Consider the following 20,241-nt stretch of genomic DNA (forward strand, 5'->3'; position numbering starts at 1 on the left):
GTGATGGGTGGAAGAAGGAAAAAAAAAATGAGGGAGTGGGAGAGACAGAACATTATTTTTTGTTCCAGTCACTAAACCCAAACTCTACCCAATATACTGATTGTAAAGACAAACACTATTTTTATTAAAATTGCATAGTATTTTCTGATTATAAAGGTAATAGAAGCGATGTGTGACACGGAACATTGTCATGATAGAGGATGAAATCGTTTGCCCATTTTATGTTAATGAATTGTTCATGATCCATGATTTATGGCACACTTTAAAACACACATTCTCTCAACTGTAGCTCACATCCAACTAACTATACCGAACAAGTTGAAACTTGTCACACACTGTTACTAAGGTTTGAGGTGCTGCTTCCTGTATTGAAGATCCTTGCCATTCTGTTGGATGGCACTTGGCAGCAGCATTCACCATACTTTGTGATCACAACGGAAAGGCTCCATGTTGCACACTGTTTCTGGTACGGCAATTTCTGTCAAATAAAAACGTTATAGTATGTCCTCATCCACCTTATTCACCAGATCTGGCTCTTCCCCAAAGTCAAAATGACCATGAAAGGTAAACGTTTTAAATCAATTCAGGACATCAAGTCAGGCAGCCACGACAGCATGACTAAAGACACTCACAAAAGAGGACTTCAAGAACTGCTTCAGAAAGTGGCAAGAACGATGGGATAAGTGAGGGGGGTGGTATTTTGAGGGGGATTAATAGCAATGTGTCTTTTTTTTTTAAAAAGATTTTATTGGGGAAGGGGAACAGGACTTTATTGGGGAACAGTGTGTATTTCCAGGCCTTTTTTCCAAGTCAAGTTGTTGTCCTTTCAATCTTAGTTGTGGAGGGTGCCGTTCAGCTTCAAGTTGTTGTCCTTTCAGTCTTAGTTGTGGAAGGTGCAGCTCAGCTCCAGGTCCACTTGCCGTTTCTAGTTGCAGGAGGCACAGCCCACCATCCCTTGCGGGAGTTGAACCGGCAACCGTGTGGTTGAGAGGATGCACTCCAACCAACTGAGCCATCTGGGAGCTCGGCGGCAGCTCAGCTCAAGGTGCCGTGTTCAATCTTAGTTGCAGGGGGCAGAGCCCACCATCCCTTGAGGGACTCGAGGAATTGAACTGGCAACCTTGTGGTTGACAGCCCATGCTCCAAACAACTGAGCCATCCGGGAGGCAGCTCAGCTCAAGGTGCAGTGTTCAATCTTAGTTGCAGGAGGCGGAGCCCACCATCCCTTGCGGGACTTGAGGAGTTGAACCAGCAACCTTATTGTTGAGAGCCCACTGGCTCATGTGGGAATCGAACCGGCAGCCTTCAGAGTTAGGAGCATGGAGCTCTAACCACCTGAGCCACCGGGCCGGCCCAGCAATGTCTTTTACTGTAATAATTTTTTTTTATTTAAACATTCACTATATTGTTTGATCATACCTCATACACATTCAGATGAAAGGCAAAACTTTCAATCACACAGATGTGAGCTGTCCCTGGTCCAGGTGGAAGCAAGCAGGGTGGTGAGAAGTCTGTAAACATGTCACATGAGGAAGAGATGACAGAACTAGGTCTACTTAGCATAGAGAAAAAAAGACATTGGATGACAAAAAAAAAGTCTTCAAATATTGACAGGACAGCATATGTCAGAGGGAGTAAACATTTTTCTGTGAGCCAACTAGGACCAATATATAGAAATTAAAGGAAGGAACATGTTAGCTTAATATAAACAAAATCCAAGATCAATTAAAAGTTGTGGAAAGAAGTGGACTCTTTGATGAAGCGGGGCTCTCACCATCAACAGCCTGTCAAGATGCCTTCAAAAGTCCTCTCCAACTCCAATTCCCTGAGATTCTAAATCCTGATCTAGAGCCCCACCTATGTCATGGGCATAATACAGACAGACCAGAGTGAACAGTCTATGGCATGTGTGATTAACTGCCACCGTACCATAGATGATGTCACACATATACGCAAAACTGCCTAAGATGAATTACAAAATCATAAAACTAGAATTATGTAGTAAGAACTATATTCTAATTCTATTACTGAGTGTCTCACTATTTGGAGGAAGGATATGGATACTTCAGGAACAAAATGGGAAGGCTACATGAATGATATAGAAGAAAAACTGCTAAACTCCTACAAATTCCTGATTCTGCACTGACTAGTTATGTGACCTTGGGCATGCCCTTGCACCTCTAGAGATGTCAGTGCACAAAAGAGCTTGCAGTGCTGTTCAATATGGCAGCCACTGTAATGTATAATGTGGCTAGTGCAATAGAGAAATTTTTAATTTAAACATAATTTTAATTATACCTCATTGCAACTAATTTATTACATTTAAACAGCCACATGTGGTTAGTGGCTAGCATGTTGAACAATAAAGTTCTAGTAATTCCTGACAAGGAAGGAGAGTCAAATTGCAGACCAACTTCAACCCATCATCATCTGTAAGATCTGGAAACCATATAGACAGCTGCACAAGAAGGAAGAGGGTTAAAAATCTGAAGCCCAACAAAAGAACATCCTTAGAGCTCCTGCTAGCTATTGCCTGTGCAATCCATCATTACTCTGACATCCTGGGGTACACAACTCAGTAGCACTTTACCGTTTAAGTGTTGGGTTCCACATTCAGTATCAGCAGTGTAACCATCGAAGTTCTCTGCAAGGATGACCTGGGAAGAGCAATGCACTATAGGAAAAACCATCAGCCACCTACCCCTAATATGAAGACATTGGTAAATTATCAGTGAAATATTTGTGAATAGTGAATAATTAGTCAAAGATTACTGAAATATAATGTTCCCCAAAGAATACAAACCGCTACCTCTAGATTAGTTAAATATTGCTTATTTATTTTAGTCTATTTATTTATTTCAAATCAAATTATAAAACCAATTCTAAAAGCTCTTTCACAAGTTTGAAAACACACAAATAATAAAAGCAAAAAAATGTGACTTTTAAGACTCCTTAAAGAGTTGTCTAGGTTGTTTCTTTTGAAAAATGTAGAGTCTGAAAAAAAAAACTCCCTCTAAAAAAATTGCCAGGTAATGTTAATAGGCATATTCCAGAGATTTAAGAGAAGCTTGGAGACAAATCTACTAACATATATTGATTGGCAATATCAATCATTACACACTAGAGAATGAGACTTTAAAATAGCAAACGTCGAAGGGCAGTGAGCCTAATCACAAGAACCCATTTTAAGGAGACGTTCACAGTGCATCTAGAAAATCATTATTTTTGTAGTACTCCACTTCTGCAAAGTTTTTAAGTCGATTTTTTTAATGAGGCAATGGCCGCCAGACAAATCTTATAAATGATAAGACAATCACCTGTTTAACAACTGTGAGATGCTCCTAGCTCACGGCAATAGCAGATTTTCCTACACAGAAAGCTCAGATGTCTGCTTGCTGATTCTTAATTCCTAAGCTGCATTCTGCTGATATTGCATACCTCCTGTAATTATCATGAGTCCTGCAGCCAGAGAAAAAGGCAGAGGAAAGCTTCACTATGGCTGCCCCTGGCGAGCACTCACTTGCCTTTCCCTGTGTAATTAGCTCTGATCACCATGCAGACACTGAATGCATTGCCTTTTTCTTTTCACATGCTGACTCAAATATTCCCAACACCATTACTCATGTTTCAGGGTGTCTCGAATAAAAACATATATGTTCAACTCCAGCAATTATTCCATTTAAACTTTAAAGAAAAGTGGCCAACTCTTCCAATATGACATGTCTTAAGCAGGGAACACTTTTTAAAAATTTAAATTAAAGATGATTTGCTGTTACAAAAAATATTTAATGGACACTACCATGATTTTTAAACATTTACTGAATGGCTCAAGGTCAGACTCCTTTAAAGTTTTCCCATAGACTCTGTCTTAGTCTGCTTGGGCTGCTATAACAAATAACCATAGACTAGGTGGCTTAAACAAACGTTTATGTCTCCCAGTTCCGTAGGCTGGGAAGTCCAAGATCAACGTGCCAGTCAATTCAGTTTCTGATAAGAGCCTTCCTCCTTCTTGCTGTGGCCTCACATGGCAGAGAGAGAGCAAGCTAGCTCTCTGGTCCTTTCTATAAGGGCACTAATCCCCATTACCTAATTACTTCTCAAAGGTTCCACCTCCACATAACGTCACATTGGGATTAGGGCTTCAACATATGAATTTGGGGGGAACGCAAACATTCAGTTCATAGCAAATTCCAAATAAGACATGGAGGTCCTCCTTATGTCTTCTGAATTAAAATCACGCATTTTCAGCAGGGAGGGTATCCATGGGTGACAGAAGCACAGTGCATGGCACAGTTCCAGGCACTTGGAAATGCTTGCTGATTGTTGAATTTGTGAACAGGGGCATGCGGGCTTCCTCAGCAGTGGGGGGAGGAAATCCCTAGCAATGAGCAATGGAAGCTGAATTTCCCTTTGGCCTATTGTTTTTATGTTACTCATAAATGCCAAGTAAGCAGAGAAATCTGCCCTTTAAGATGAAAAATAAAAATGCCATTATCTGGGCTAACTACTTTGGAAACCCACAGAATTAACATACCATGAAGCTTCATTGCTATCACAGAACTTCAGCTGTTTCAACCAGGATAGGTATCGCTGAAGAAACAATGGCCTTTCAATACTCGCCAGCCTTAAGTTTCCTGAGTTCTAGCGAACAACGCCAAATATAACACCTATCAACACATGGATACAAAACTGTTTCACACATTGTAGGTGTGATGCCACAATCACAACAGCATTTGACATGGTTTGGAGGCCCCACATACACGTTCCTGAGACTTGTGCTTCGTACCTGAGACGTGTGCTTCCCACTCACCTATCGTTCAGGTCCTTTTTTTTTTCTTATAAACTGCTTCCTTCATAGCTCTGTTGCTCTGTTGTTTCCTTTTCATTCTCCCAAAAGATATTCAAAACGACAGAGTCCATTTTCCAACTCACAGCCAGGGACAAAGAAGTCATTTCCCACTAGGAAAGGGGGCCCGTAGTCACATATGGTGACGACTCTCCATTTCATACTATGCATGTATGTTTAGTGCTTTCCCCTGAGGCCTCATTCTTGTACTGAAAATATTTTCACTGCAATTATACAGTTATCACTATGCACACGTTTGGCAGGCTTGTTTTGATTAGAAGTCACTGCAGCCAAGAGACAACTCACATTAGGTTCCATCCCACCCCCCACTCCCTGAAGTGCTCAATACCTTCAACAATCCAACCTCACAAATGTCTTGCTGCATTGAATGATTTCCCCCAAGGAGGAACTCTAAATTCTGTATCTTCAAATCTGAAGATACAAATCATAGATTGAAAAGCTGCTGAACTGCAGAATATATATATTGCTATTTAAGAATTTATACATCCTCTTTAAGAAAGTGTAGACCTCTTAGAAAATTCAGAATGCTTTACATTAATGTTTCATCTGTCTTGAAACAGGAACATAAACACAGTACTCCATAGCCTGAGCTATCTACTTAGTCGTACTTTTATTGTCTCTACTATCTTGGGGACGTTGACGAAAAGTCACAGCCCAAATCCTGTGTGTATCTATTCCTCGGTTCATAACAAATATTTTTGCTAACTCAAGTCTACCACTATAAACTCCTTTACATTACCTGGCTTCTAAGATTTAAAAATGTCTAATTTGCCTATTAAATGTGTTGCTACTGAAGTTAAATGGTGATACAATATTGCTTTATCTAGTATATTATGTTGTCTTCTCTTATATTATCTGTCGCCACGCAGCAGCCTACCCGTCTGTCCCCTCGTACCTACCCCTAAACAAAGGTGAGTCTGTGAGACTAATCCTTTCAGGGACTTTGCTTCACCTTTGTGCTTACACCTTATGTCTCCCTGTTTGGCCCCACAGGATGGCTGGTTAGTCAATGACGAGTAAGATTCCTCAAGGGAGGAACAACCTAAGCCAGGCACAGTCACATAGGGGCCATCTGGAGAACTCACAGGGTTGATAGAGGTGGGCATAGACCCCCACCTAAGGAGAGCTTCTGCCTCTGTGGCTGCATTCCTTCCCACAACCTGCTTGGGAAGAGATTCATTGATGTGATAACATCAGTTCTCCATCGATTCATATCAGTAAGTTTCAGCATAAAGGTTCTGTCCCTTGGGGAGGTACATACAACAATTATTAAGACATCCTTGGACTTTCAGTTCTGGCCATTTGCAGGCAAGGGTGATTGGTTTGAATCAGTTTCCTAGTATAATGTGTGAAATTCACAGACCGTGGAGAAAACAATGTTACTTCCCTGTGTGTACATCAATAAAAGCCACAAGGTAGCCCGATTCGGGGCTCTCAGTCCTTTGAGGCTGTGAGACCCTTGGCACCTAGTGCATAAATCTCTTGACTTCTGTTTCTTTCTTAGCCCTTCGCTGCCCCTTCTGGTTCTCTCACTGCCCGTGTTGCACTGGATGTGACAATTATCCAGATATTTTATGATCCAGTATTATGATTCTCACCTGTTGCTTGTTAATTTCACGTAAATTCTGATTTTCAAAAGCAGATCAATAATAATGGCCAATATTTATATAACTTTTACTATGGGCTGGACCTTACACTTTGCTTAAATTAACTCCTAAGACCCTCAAAATGATCTTATGAGGTGGGCACTGTCACCTCTCCAATGCCCTGGAGAGTTTCCATTTCTGTTTTTATTTTAAAGTTCCTACTCCTAAATTATCCCAGCAAGTTCAAGTAAAAATAAATATCAGATATACAACAAAATAAATGTCATATCCTTATATCAGACCAGGGTAACTTCCTTGGTGCTGCAAATGCTTGCTCTGATTGGTAAAATAATTAAGTGTACTAATTCCTGAGCTATTTGCCCACATCCAATTTCAAAGGTTAATCTCACCCCTTAGTGTGTGTGGGTATATATCCCCACAAGATACATACACCCAGACGTTGAGTTACATGTGCCTGGGAGAAAGTAGGAACTCTAGACTAGAACAAGTCCACTGACAATTTGCACCCCAATTTTAAAAATGAACTATTAATTTTATCACCTTCTTTACCAAATGTGCTAACAAGTGACAAGTCAGCCTGAAGCTTAGCTCCCTTTCTTCCTCCCCACTCTTTGCTAGAAGTGCTGAAGAGCAGGAAAATGAGAGCTTAAGGCCCTGAATAGTCTAAGACTAGACTCACCAGTTTGAAACCACAAGCTGACTTACTAAAACTTTACTCATTTGTGCCACAGAAGAGGCCAGTTCTTATGCTAATGCTGCACGACCCAAAATCCAAGATAAAATATCCCAAATCAATTTAACCCTCCATTAAACAAGCAATTAAGTTCTGGCAATTAAGTTCGCAAACTTGTTGCAACAATGTTGCTAACCCTTTTTTTATATCAAAGGGATTATTCATTATGAATTTGTACCAACTGGACAAACAGTTAACCAAGTTTACTATTTGGAAGTGCTGAAAAGGCTGCATGAAAAAGTTAGACCACCTGGACTTTTCACCAATTCATGGCTCTTGCATCACGACAATGCACCAGCTCACAGGGCACTGTCTGTGAGGGAGTTTTTAGCCAGTAAACAAATAACTGTATTGGAACACCCTCCCTACTCACCTGATCTGGCCCCCAATGACTTATTTCTTTACCCAAAGATAAAGGAAATATTGAAAGGAAGACATTTTGATGACATTGAGGACATCAAGGGTAATACGATGACAGCTCTGATGGTCATTCCAAAAAAAGAGTTCCAACACTGCTTTGAAGGGTGGACTAGGCGCGGGCATTGGTGCATAGCTTCCCAAGGGGAGTACTTCAGAGGTGACCATACTGATATTCAGCAATGAGGTTATGTAGCACTTTTTCTAAGATGAGTTCTCAAATTTAACTGTCTGACCTCATATATTCAAAAGTGTGTCATAATCACCACCTGCAAACATTTATTTAGCATTAATAACCCAAAATCTTACTATTTCTCTTTTGTTCTCCTATGTGAATATGTATTCCAAGTGCTTAGAAAAGGCATGGCACAGAATAGGTAGCTCAATAAATGTTTACTAAGTGAAGTACATAAATGAGTAGCTCTGATACCTCAGCGTTCCCACGTATTTACTCTGTTTTTAGTCCTAGTCTCCGAAAACCACACCACACAGTTACCAGAGGGGCTCTTCTGGAACACAAATATATGTGTCACTCAACTGCTTTGACCTCCCCTTCACAGACACCTCACCGGCAAGCTGAAGTCCAAACTCTGTCACAGAGCAACTGTGTTACACCTCAGCCCATTCTGTCACTTGACTATGTGGTAACAATAAGTGGAATTCCCTATGCCTAAGTGGTGTCCTGCCTTCCCTTCCACCAACCAGGTGCCTCCGATGACGGTGTTTTCCTAAAAGGCTACACATATCTTTATCACTGCACTTAACTCACGAATTTGGTATCCAACTGCCCCAACTAGACAACTCTTTATGGAAAGATTATCTCAGTAATCACTGTATCCCCAGCATCTAACAAAGTACTCAACACATGGTAGGTATCAGTAAATGTTTACTGGATGTTTGGATGGATGAATGGATGGACAAAATGAAATAGTATTATACATATCCAAAAAAGTCACAGGCAGCCGTGCTTTTGAAGATGCCAATAGACTTGCCAACAGTAAAATAAATATAAATGGACTGCATAAGAAAATACTCTCCATTTGTAGCAATGATTACAGAATTTATACTCATCATGTAAGGCAGTATTGCTGGGGCTTTCATTTAATTTCTCAGGGCAATAAGGTATGGACAATTCTAAGAATGGGGAGATGAAGTGATAGCTACACACTCTTGGATTCTCTACTCTGGAGTTAACAGTCTGAGAGCAAATCTAGAAACAGAAATGATTTTCAGCCAGGGCTAAGAAAAAACAAACTGGTATCCATGCAATGCCATCACCCCACAGTTCTCAATGGGCCCCACCACCTAGGCTCCACATTCCACACCCACTTGGACTTCAGAACTTTCTCCTTCATGAACTGCCTGCCTCCCTCCTCTCTACCCAACAACCCTACTCAATTTGCAAGAGCCAGAATGGCTCAGTTCCAAGGACAACACTCTGGAAAGGTGGCTGGATACAGGACAATTTTCATACCTGTGTATTTCAATTATATGAGAATATTACCCTCTGCAATGTTGTGAAGCTGGTCTATAATCTGGTAGGAAGGACTTCAGAAATTCAAAAAATGAATTAAGGTGACTCAGTAAAAACTATAAAGGGTAGGAAAACACACACATAACTTCTTGAATCATCAAGACTGAGAGTTTGACAACTAAGTTATTCAAACAAATATTTCCATCATTTGTAAATTCTTCAAGCTGGCTTTCTCTAACAATACACAAATAAAAAGAAACAAAAATATATGGAAGTCCCATTGCATATGCAGTAGAGAGAGAAAAGATGAGTGAATGCCCCCCACCACTGCCCTGCAAAGTTCCTTTTGCAATTCAGGTTTCTTGGAACCTTGGGCCATTTATTTGATGTGGTCCAAGGCATGAGTCCACATTTGGCAGCAATGAGTGAGTGCACAGTCTAGACTGTAGCTCCCTAAGGGAAGGTTTGTGCCTAAATTATTTGTGAATTTCCAATGACCTGCACAGTGCCTGGTACAAAGAAAACAACAAATGGTTGCTTAATAAAGAGAGGCTTGTTTTGAACCTTAGATACTAGATTTTGAAAACTACAGATTAAGATATTTTGAGTTTATTTACAAACTCATCATTAAAATGCATTTTATTCCCAACAATATAAGAAAAATTGGTTTTTAGCCTTTGGTGGAGTTATCTGGAAATTTTGTGACATCTCATTTTAAGTTTCCATTTACCTTCCCAAGCTAACAAAAACTCATTCCTTTAGGGCAGGGGTTAGCAAACTGCTTCAGAGGGCCATCTATGGCTCACTACCTATTTATGCAAATAAAGTTTTATTGCAAAACAGTCACATCCATTCATTTATATATTATCTACATCTGTTTTCACACTACAAAGGCAGAGTTGAGTGTCCTTGACAGAGTATTGACCTGCAAGTCTCCAATACATACTTGCTGTCTGGCTCTTCACTGGAAAAGTTTGCTTGCCCCTGCTCTAGGGCATCATGTAATACTCAATAGCCAATAAAATGTTTTGGGTTTATTTTTTATTTTTCATTGTGGAATATTGGGCAGCAGTGTATTTCTTGAGGGCCCATCAGCTCCAAGTTGTTGTCCTTCAATCTAGTTGTGGAAGGCGCAGCTCAGCTCCAAGTCCAGTTGCCGTTTTTTCAATCTTTTAGTTGCAGGGGGCACAGCCCACCATCCCATGCGGGAATTGAACCAGCAACCTTGTTGTTGAGAGTTCGTGCTCTAATCAATTGAGTCATCCAGCCGCCCCTAAAATGTATTATTTTTTAAAAATAATTTGGAAGCTATACGGAGCTAAAGTTATTATTTACAAGTGTCGGGGCCCAGGGCAGGCCACCCTAAATGATTACTTTGAATTCAAATTATTTAAGAAACTTCCAGTGCAAGAAAAACACTCTGACCTCTCACTCGGTGTCCCCCTGAAAGCAGAAAACACATCCCCATGTGAAAGGTGCCCTCTCTGCAGCTGGAGGCTAAGGAGACATCCTTATCATCAGAGTCAGGGAATTCAGGCCAAGAAGTGTGAATAAACAAACCTTGTTATTTTTTTTCAGTAATTTACTACCCAAACTTTGCTCAGATTCCTCACTAATGAGACCCAAATCTAAGTTTCTTTTGTCTTTTCAAATCTCCACAAATTTCTCGTTTCTTTATGTAAAAAGATACAAAAGTCACCTGCTTTTGGTCCCTCTCTGAGCATCAATTTTAAGATCTCCTCTGTGTGAACAAAATAAAATTGTTTTTTCTCTTATTAATCTGTCTTATATCAAATCTATTATTAGTCTAGCCAGAACAACTCAAGAGGGGACAGGGGATAATTTTCCCCTCCTGACACAAGTTAATCAAATATCCCATTTACTTCTGGTCATTATGATTTTATTTATATCCTCAAAATTGAAATCTACCAAAGCCATGAGTCAAAAAAAAAAAAAGAGAAGATGATGATGATTAAGAATAAGGAAAATTTTTCTTGCCACCTAATTTATGCCATGATATACTTAAAGCCTTTGAGAGCCCTTAAAGAGCGGAATAAATTCCATATAGGTAAGAAAAGGAAAGAGAAAAGTGCATAAAGATATTAAAAAGAAATTGAGGACTATACAAAATTGAACTGGGGTAGTAATAAGGCCACACAGCATTTTGATCGCTCCACATGTACTGAGTAAACACAATATTCAACAAAATGAGGTCTGAGTAACATGAAAGTAAAAGAAAAAAATGGCAGAAAAAACATGTGAGCCTTGTGGTTTGTTATGACAGACTAAGAGGCTATTACAGAAAAGTACCCTTTGGAAACACAGTAATCCCAGCCCCACACAAAGGAGACTCAATGAAGACACTATGAAGAGAGCAGAGGCTTTCACCCTGACCTGCACCCATCATACCAGAAGGTCCACTCCTTCCAGCTTTCAGAACTTGGAAAGAAGCAAAGCCTTGGTCCCACCTCATACCACACAGCCACCTACACATCCTCAGTGCAAACAGCTCTCCTGCCAGCTGGAACATCTCACCTTCCTCTGAAAGAACCTTGTTTATTCCTGCCAAGTCCACCCTTATCCCTCTTCCACCTATCCAGATTCCACCCACCCTTCATTGTCCCACTCAAAGCCTAACCAGTGCATCTATGCCACTCAGAGAGACCCATTCACAAAGACCATGATGTGAATGATGCTCCCTCAGGTTGTACAACATGGTGACCCCAATCCCAACGTCTCCATACAGTCTCTCCCATTCACAATACATCAAGCTATTATCCCACTGTTTTTCTTGAACGTATATGTATTTCTATGGCCCCCTTGGACCACAAGCTTCTAGAAGGCAAAACACACATTATATATTTCTTCAATACATAAGTTAATGATACGCTAACAACAAGTTGAACTTACAGAGTCAGGACCCATGCTAAATGCTCTGTATGCGTTATCTTTTATAATGCTCAAAATAATCCTATGGTTACCCATTATCACCATTTTCCAGTTTTACAAATGAGGAAGCTGAGAATTAAAGATTTTCTGGAGATCACACAGCTAGAAAGTGGCTGAGGCAGGATTCTGACTGGGGTCTGTCTAATTTCAAGCTGTACACTATATCTCACCCAGAAGGTACTCAATAAAACCTGCTTAGTGAATGAAAACACACACAAAACTCTGGTTCAACTCTCAGTCAGCCCTTAGTCTTTCCATTTCCTAACTGAGAATGGCTCATAGAGTGGGAGAGCCATGAGGCAGATGGATCTCAGAGAATTCTATCATCCCACACAAATACAGTGGCTGACTATATGACTCCGTTAGGGTGGTGAAAAATACAAAATATTCCTGTTTCTTACTCCTAGGAGCACAAATACCACACAAACAGTTTACAGTTATTTTCCATGTTTCTGTTTACCTGAAATCATCAGACTACACACCTTCAAAAATAAACACAATTATGGAAACGTTGATCTGTTCCACTTTAATATATGTGTAATAACACTACTCTTACAGAACCTTGGCGCTATGGTCAAAAAGAACACTCTCTTCTCCTTCACCTTCTCTTTCCTACACCCATAGAGAAGTTCTTAAAGTGAAACAAAATCCCATACTTAGAAACGAAAATCCCATACTTAGAAAAGCATTAAGAAGGTCCCCTACTGAGCTAATTTCAAATGTTTTATTTTATGTATAATATAATTATATGCATACTTATTTTATCACTGTTTTCTAATGAGGTTGGCAAGGCCAGAAACTTGGCATTTATTTATTCTTAATGTGCCTGTTTTATGCTTACTGTCACAGCTTGCTAGGGGAGCCCTGAAGAGAGAGTCTGAGAAGCTTTAAAAGAGGTGGCAAGGAGGAACAGCTCCCTTTCGACGGTACCCGCACAGAGAGAGGCCAAGACTGAAGACACCGTTAGGAAGAAGGTGACCCAAAGTAAGCGGTACCATTCACAATCGGGAACTGTGACTGCTACTTCCTATCTTCAAGTAAGATTTTGAGCTTTAAAACCAAATGGGGTAAATGGGAATGGGTCACAGCTGCTTCATCTGAAAGCATCTTTCAGTTTTCTTGCAAGTTTCCAAGTCAAGGGGAAGAGTCAACACCAATACACAGAAGAAGCTACAGAGACTGCATGAGCCCTTTACCCCAGGCAGGGTTTGTAGCCAAGAAAGGTTCTCCTAGTGAAAGAAGCTACTGTGAACAACAGGCCCAGCCCTGCCAGGGTGGGAAGTCAGCAGTTCACTCAGGAATTCACCATCCTGAAGCACAGCAAATGAGGAAACAGTGAGAGGTGGAAGATGGAAAGGGATGGATGGGGGCAGAAGCCACCCCCAGACAGCTGTGGTGTCATAAAAATGTAGCAGCCATGCAATGTGGAAACAGGAGTCTTAAGCATCTGATTAACTGAGAAGTAGCTGTGGTAATTTCTGAAATAACTTGAAAAAAAATCAAAATACAGCGTTATATTCAACAGTTCAGTAGACTGCTAGAACAATCGATGGGTTAGGACTCAAACTAAGCCTTGTTCTAATGGTGCCTGTGGCATGGGGCCATGCTATGAGTAAAACGAGGTTATAGTAAGTTCCCCGTCTGGGACTTCCCTAGAAGAGTCCAAGAAGATCCACCCGATATTTAAATCCAGCCTTCTATAGACACCAGACTTAGTAATTTGAGCCTCAGAAGAGACTCCCAAAAGTTCAGATAAACTTGGTAGTTGAACTCCTCCTCCATTGTAGCAGAAAAAGAACATGTACTCTAATCACATAAAGGTTTTAAAATCCAGCCAAAATAACTGGCAAATACAACCATATGAAAGTTTCCTTGCTAAAATGACAAAAACAAAACCCTCCTCACAGAATTACTTCATTATAATTGTAATTCCTCACTGTAAACCAATAATTGTACCATTCTATACAATATATTTTGACCAATTCAAAATTTTGGTCAGAAAACATGTGTTTGGGACAAGGGACAATGATGTATGTTTGTGAAGTAAGGTTGTAGATGTGCAAAAGTCTCATTAATTCCACATCTAAACATTTCGACCATTTTTGAAAGGTTGGCAGAAGGCTCAAGAGTAATGACCACAGCATTTAAACATTTTAATAGGTAGATTCAGAGTCTAAAATACGACAGTTCTTATGTTCTTGGTTGTAACATATCATTTTGCATCTGGTATTCTGTGAGATTCTCAGGCCATGTCTGTTTTGTCCCTAAATTTATTGCTCACCTTGGGTTCCATTTGAAACACGTATCTGCATGCAGCTGGTACTGGTTAGGAGGTGTTAGCTGTCTGTTAGATGAATTCTAAGAGTGATGTACTAGGCTAATGTAACCCAAATGGCTTTATAATTCTGTCTCTACCTGCTCTCTGCAGCCACCTACTTTTTCTAGGGTAGGGTAATGGAAATTACTTCAAGAAAAAGTCTGATTTAAGTAACTCAACTAAGGTTATTTCTCTTGAGAAAAGGACAGTTAACTGACTATTCTCAGAAATTAAATAAGGGGTGCCTGATCCCTATTAAGTTATTTTAATTTAGCAATACCTTTACCAACAAAGAGGATGTGTTCCAGTCAACTCCAACGAGCTTCAGTGTATCTGCTGCTTTTGGAATACAAAGGACTGAACTGTCTGAATCCCCTCACAACTGTACTCAGAATTTCCTCTAATGTTCAGCTGACATAGAAAACCTGAATATAGTACACAAAAGGTAATTTTAGGGTGTCTCTAAATAATGAAGGAAAATGTGAGTTGTTTGGAAGCCAAGTGTTCACATGTCTCAAAATACGAATTACTTTCTTGCTGTATTAACATCTCTCTTATTTCTTCCCTCTCCAAGCTTTATTCTCCTGGCATTTTTAACTCATATAGGACCAAGTGATAGGAAGGGCCCACACAACCACACCACATCCTGCAGGCACTGGAGAGAGTGGGTGCTAGCCCCCCGTGCCCCTAGGAGGTCTTTTCCAGCCATAGCAGCACCCCTTTCCTGCTCCTGAGCTGTAGCTACCCTCCAAACCTTCCCCAAAACACTAGAACAGTCCCAGGGAGACCAGACCCTTCATCTCACCCTATCCAACTTTGTCAAAAGCAACACTGTTTTTTGGTGTTTTTTTTCCAACCAGAGTATATATTACCTAAAGTACCCCAAGAGCAATATTTACTTCTTTTTCCATTCCTAGCACTAACAAAAATAGCCCCTCCAAAAAATTTGAAACCAAAAGTTTACTTCCATCACAATTCTCCTTCTACCAAGAAAGCAAATATTACACAGCACCAGACCACCACCCCCCCCAAATCAAAACAGTGGCACCAGTTTCCCAAACATAGGGGAGAAACCAATTTTCACAGTGGCAGCCAACATGTGAAAATACTTTTACTGCAAAATTGAAGAGTGTCGTTCAGCAAATACATGCTGGAATGCTAATGGGAGTAATTATATAGGTGGTTATACAAACACTGAACTCATGCTTCAATTTGGCAGAAGTATAAACACTTCTAGGATAGTTCGCAAGGTTCAATTACCCAGATCTGCTGATTAATTTCCTTTACATCTGAAAGAGCTCCCCCAAAGTCAGTCATTTTCCATTGGAAACAATGTTCCACGTAGGCAAGAAAAGACAGCATTTGTACTAAACTGACTCACCATTTTTAAATGAGCATCTTACTAGTAGCTGACCTGTATAGACATGATAATTCTCTTGTGTCCTATAATTTAATTCAAACAAAACTTTACTGTTGAAAAATTCGCTTATTTGAATAATATCCAATGAGATCTAAGATGTACCAAGCACTATTCTGAGATGCTGGGAATACAGCAGTGAACAAAATAGGCAAAAATCCCTACCTTCAGGAGGCTTATAGTCTAGCAGGAAGGAAACCATCCACCATCACATAAATAAGTATCTAATAGGGCATGTTAGATACTGATCAAAGTGTGACGGAGAAAAAGAATGCAAGTAAGGAGAATGGATGGGGGTAGGGGTGTTGCAATTTCAAATATCAGCGAAGACTACAGGGAAAAGGCAATATTGTGACTGTACAGAGACCTGAAGAAAGTGAGGGAGCAAGCCAAACCAGGTGGAGCTCAGGAAAATTTTCCAGACAGAAGGAACAATTAGTTCAAAAATCCTGAAAGAGGAGACTGTCCTGGGGAATTCAATGATAAACAAAAATCTCCATCTTGTTAATTGTTTCATAATCTTTTAAAAACTGTATCCCACACAGAGCTTTCAAAAGACTTCATTGTTTTCCAGTATTGGAGTCTTGTCTTAAATATACAGTGCCTACCATGATTCATGTATGTGTTTTGCTTTCCCACCACCCTACGTGCAGTGACAGTGTCTAGTTTGCAGAAAGATAAGTTCCAAGGGCTCAGGGAACTTATGTGTTTAGCAGCCCAAGCACAGCCTTCGATATGCTTTAAGTCAGAGATGCCTACATATGGACTCAAGAAATGGTGTGCAAGGATCAAGACTTTCACCCCCTATACTGTAACCATCCTCATCAGTTGGGCTGCTCAGGTGTCGAAGTGGTGAGAGATCAAGCACAGAAAACTCCGAAAATGGCAATAAGCCCAAAATAGAGCTGGAGGGGAAAAAATACTCAATCTCTGTCCTTCCAAAATAATAATGTGACCTAATCTTCTTTCTTAAAGGTTACAATTTGAGAAAAAGAAAAGGAAAAAAGCATAAGAAACCTTATTTTGAATCGTATTTCTCAAAATCCTTATTTTGAAAAGAAGACAACAGTATACATAAAAGAACAGAATGTGAGTTTCTAGAGCCCGGAGGAAAGTCAAGTCTGGAGTGAAAGGAGCCAAGGCTGGGAATCAGGCATAACTGGGCTTCCTGCCTAGGTCACTATCTGAGCGGCCTTGGGTATGCCTTCACTTTTCAGAGGCTTCACCTCCTCATCTATGGAAGAGAATTCATAATCCCTACAGTGTAAGATTTTTGCAAAGATTGGAAAGAGTGACTTTAAAGTGGCCAGCACGTAAAAAGGCCTATCTCAAAATGTTACTGCTATATGATTCCATTTATAAAGCACGCTTGAAATGACAAAATCACAGAGATGAAGAACAGACTAGTGGTTGTCAGGGTTGGGGAGAGAGAAAGAAAGAGAGTTGGTTATGATTATAGAAGGGATGTAGAAGGAATCCTTGTAATGGGACTGTTCTGTATTGTGACTGTGGTGGTGGGGTCACATGGATTTTCACATGTGATGAAACTGCACAGAACTAAACACATACACTCATGAGTGCATGTAAACCCATGAAATGTAAATAAGGTTAAAGATTATATCAATGTTACTTTCTTCATTGTGACATTTTAATATTATGCAACATGTTATCACTGGAGGAAACTGGGTGAAAAGTATACAGGATCTCTGTGTTACTTCCTACAACTGCATATGAATCTACAATTACCTCAAATAACTGTTTTTTGAAAGTCTCATTACCTTAAAAAAAAGTGCCCGGCACTTTACAAATGCTCCATAAGGGGCACATTGGGCAAGTTATCCTCTGACCTATAAACCAGAACTACAGGTTCTACTTCCTGCTTTAGATTCCATACCTGAGTGAGCACACAACAGAGCAGTCATACAACAGAGATTTATCACACCACTGTCGTTAGAGCCAGCCCTTCAAACCTCACTAATAAACACTCTTTCTGAAACCAATGAAGAAACTTATTGACAAGAATCCATCGATCACAATATGTAAAGACTATTCTGTCTCTGAATAATAAACACATGCACACTAATATAAAAGAGTCCTCTAAAAAGAGGACAAAATACTTTCATGGTCTAGAGCAGCATTTTCCAAAGTGTTCACCAGTCCAAAGGAACACCAGTCCCCTGAGATGCTAAAAAGAAAGAAAAAAAAATTAAAAATAAAACAAAATAAAAGATCATGCTCAAGTAAATTTGGGAAATGTCACATAAACTGTCCCTTTCTGGCTCCAGTAGAAAAGAAAATTCCCATCCAATTTCACTTAACCTATCTTTCTTCAAACTTACTTGTTCACAAAATCATTGTATTATACCTGAGAAATACTCCCAAGGTCTAGAATTTTAAAAGGCATTCTACATCTGTCAGCTACTCACTACCCCAATTTCTTTACCCCTTTGAAAGAGAAATGGATGGTTTTCCTACAGCTAATGTAGTAGTTTTGACTGCATGCAGTTGGCCTTCAATACACGTTTGCTGAATTAGAGTCAATGCCAAGTACAATTCCAGGATGACAATTCAGGGGATAGAAGAAATGGCTTTTTTTTATTTAAATCTCTCATTTAGTAAGAAAAGTGCTCCTTTCTGGAAGTTTCTCAGAAACTTTTAGGAGCAAAGATTATCCATTATGCCAGTGGTCTCCTCCTGTGTCAGCCATTCACAACTAAAATAGCAGTTTACAACGTAATATGATTGACTGGGAGGAATAAACTCACGGGATTAAGCTCATGACTGAAAATATCCCTAATCAAAACTATAGGTCCTGAAACTCCTTTAGCAGGATGTAGAGCCTCCCATACCAAAATAAGAAAAAGCTCTAACTGCAATTCTCCCTGGGAGAGGTAACGAGTTAAATTTAAGTCATTTCATGAAGGTGACTTAAAGTCATATAAATGAATTTCAAATGTCAAAGAATTTGCTGAGTTTAGGCTTTGATGCGGGCAGGAGGAGTAATGTGAAGACCATGGATCCTGGGGAGGAAAGGAGGGAGAAGAGAAAAGACGAGAGGCAGAAATGATCAAAAACAAGCTTCACTCCATTCACTGGCCTGTCCAGGCCAAAGACACTGCTTCACAATCACACATTTCCATTTATAGAAATAACCCATATTCCAACTTACAGAAGCATAAACTAACTGGAAAATTAAAAGAAAGAAATTAATCAGGATACTTTTAAAAGAAAGAAATTAATCAGAATAATAAATAGGAAAAAATTAGGGATTGTTTAACAAATACACAAAAATTTGAGGAATACACACTTCAAAATTAGCTCAACTACAGCCATCTTCTCTGTAAAGATCTGGAAAAAAAAAATCTCATGAATTCCTGAGGTACTGAAAAAAAAGTCTCAGTCACTAGAGGATAACACAGTGAACTCACTGAGCACTCCAAAGTCACACTTATGCATTTTAGGAACATTTCCAACACGTCTGAAAACAGGTTTCGGATAAAACCTCTATTTAACCAGAGAGCCTTGCTTCCCAAGCATTCCAGTGCTTCAAGGTTGCCATGTAAAACTGAGCAATGGGATAGACATTCCATTCCAGTTAATAATCCTAAAATCACATTAATATGGCTACAGGCATATCCATTCCTTACATCAACAAGGTTAGGTCTAATCATATGAACAAAGATGTCAGTGACAGATGTCACTCTGTTCCTCCACTCTCTTTCTCACTGGTCCTGCACTGCAGGTCCAAATTCCTCCTCTTGGCTACAATAATTGGAGCAGCTTATGTCTTGGCTAGCTCAGACTCCTCTCGCTGGCCCAGAATATATGACAAAGGAAAAATTAAGTGTTTTGGTGAAAAAAGTATTTAATGGTAATTGAGCTGAATTTGACACAACAGTGTCCATGGTTTAGCAGAGAACCCAATGAGCTTCCAGAACTCAGGGCCCCCACTGACTAAACAAATTGGAGATCGAGTCATTAAAAAAATTCTAAATCTGCCTGCCAAGCATGTGAAACCCCCTAATAATGCTCTGTGAACGTTTTCCTACAAGGAGCTCACGGTATTACTCTTATTTCAAAGAAAGTCAGTCTGTCTCTTCCCCTCGTCTTTCCCTCCCCCACTTATATACACAGGAAATAGTGCCTTTCCTGAATTCCTTTTAACATTGAGGGAAGGAGGGAAAGCTTGAGTACTCCTATTCCTAATCCAATGTTCTAGTAACAGGATTTTAAATGCTGTGCAGTTTTTAAAATAACTAAGTGGGAAGACAGTGAACAATGACTGTATTGTGGGCTCCTGCCCCCACCCCTCAGGAGGCTGAATGATGGCTTATCTGGGGGCCCCATTTAGACACTGACACCTGCAACGTGACAGGCCCTGCCTAACTGCAGTAAGAAGTTCTCCCTTTTACTCTTGTAACATGCCCAAGTTAATTTAGGTCAATAATGCCATGTGCAAA

At 39.9% G+C, this 20,241-nt stretch overlaps 1 protein-coding gene across 15 annotated transcripts in view; it reads right to left on the reverse strand.

The window, feature by feature from the left end:
- The window catches only part of CARMIL1 (capping protein regulator and myosin 1 linker 1), a 352,154-nt gene that overhangs the window by 254,358 nt on the left and 77,555 nt on the right, over positions 1 to 20,241 (reverse strand). The window lies entirely within an intron of this gene.

This window comes from Rhinolophus sinicus, chromosome 7 (assembly GCF_057876585.1).
Source record: "Rhinolophus sinicus isolate RSI-liver-muscle chromosome 7, RSI-T2T, whole genome shotgun sequence".
Taxonomy (NCBI): Eukaryota; Metazoa; Chordata; class Mammalia; order Chiroptera; family Rhinolophidae; genus Rhinolophus; species Rhinolophus sinicus.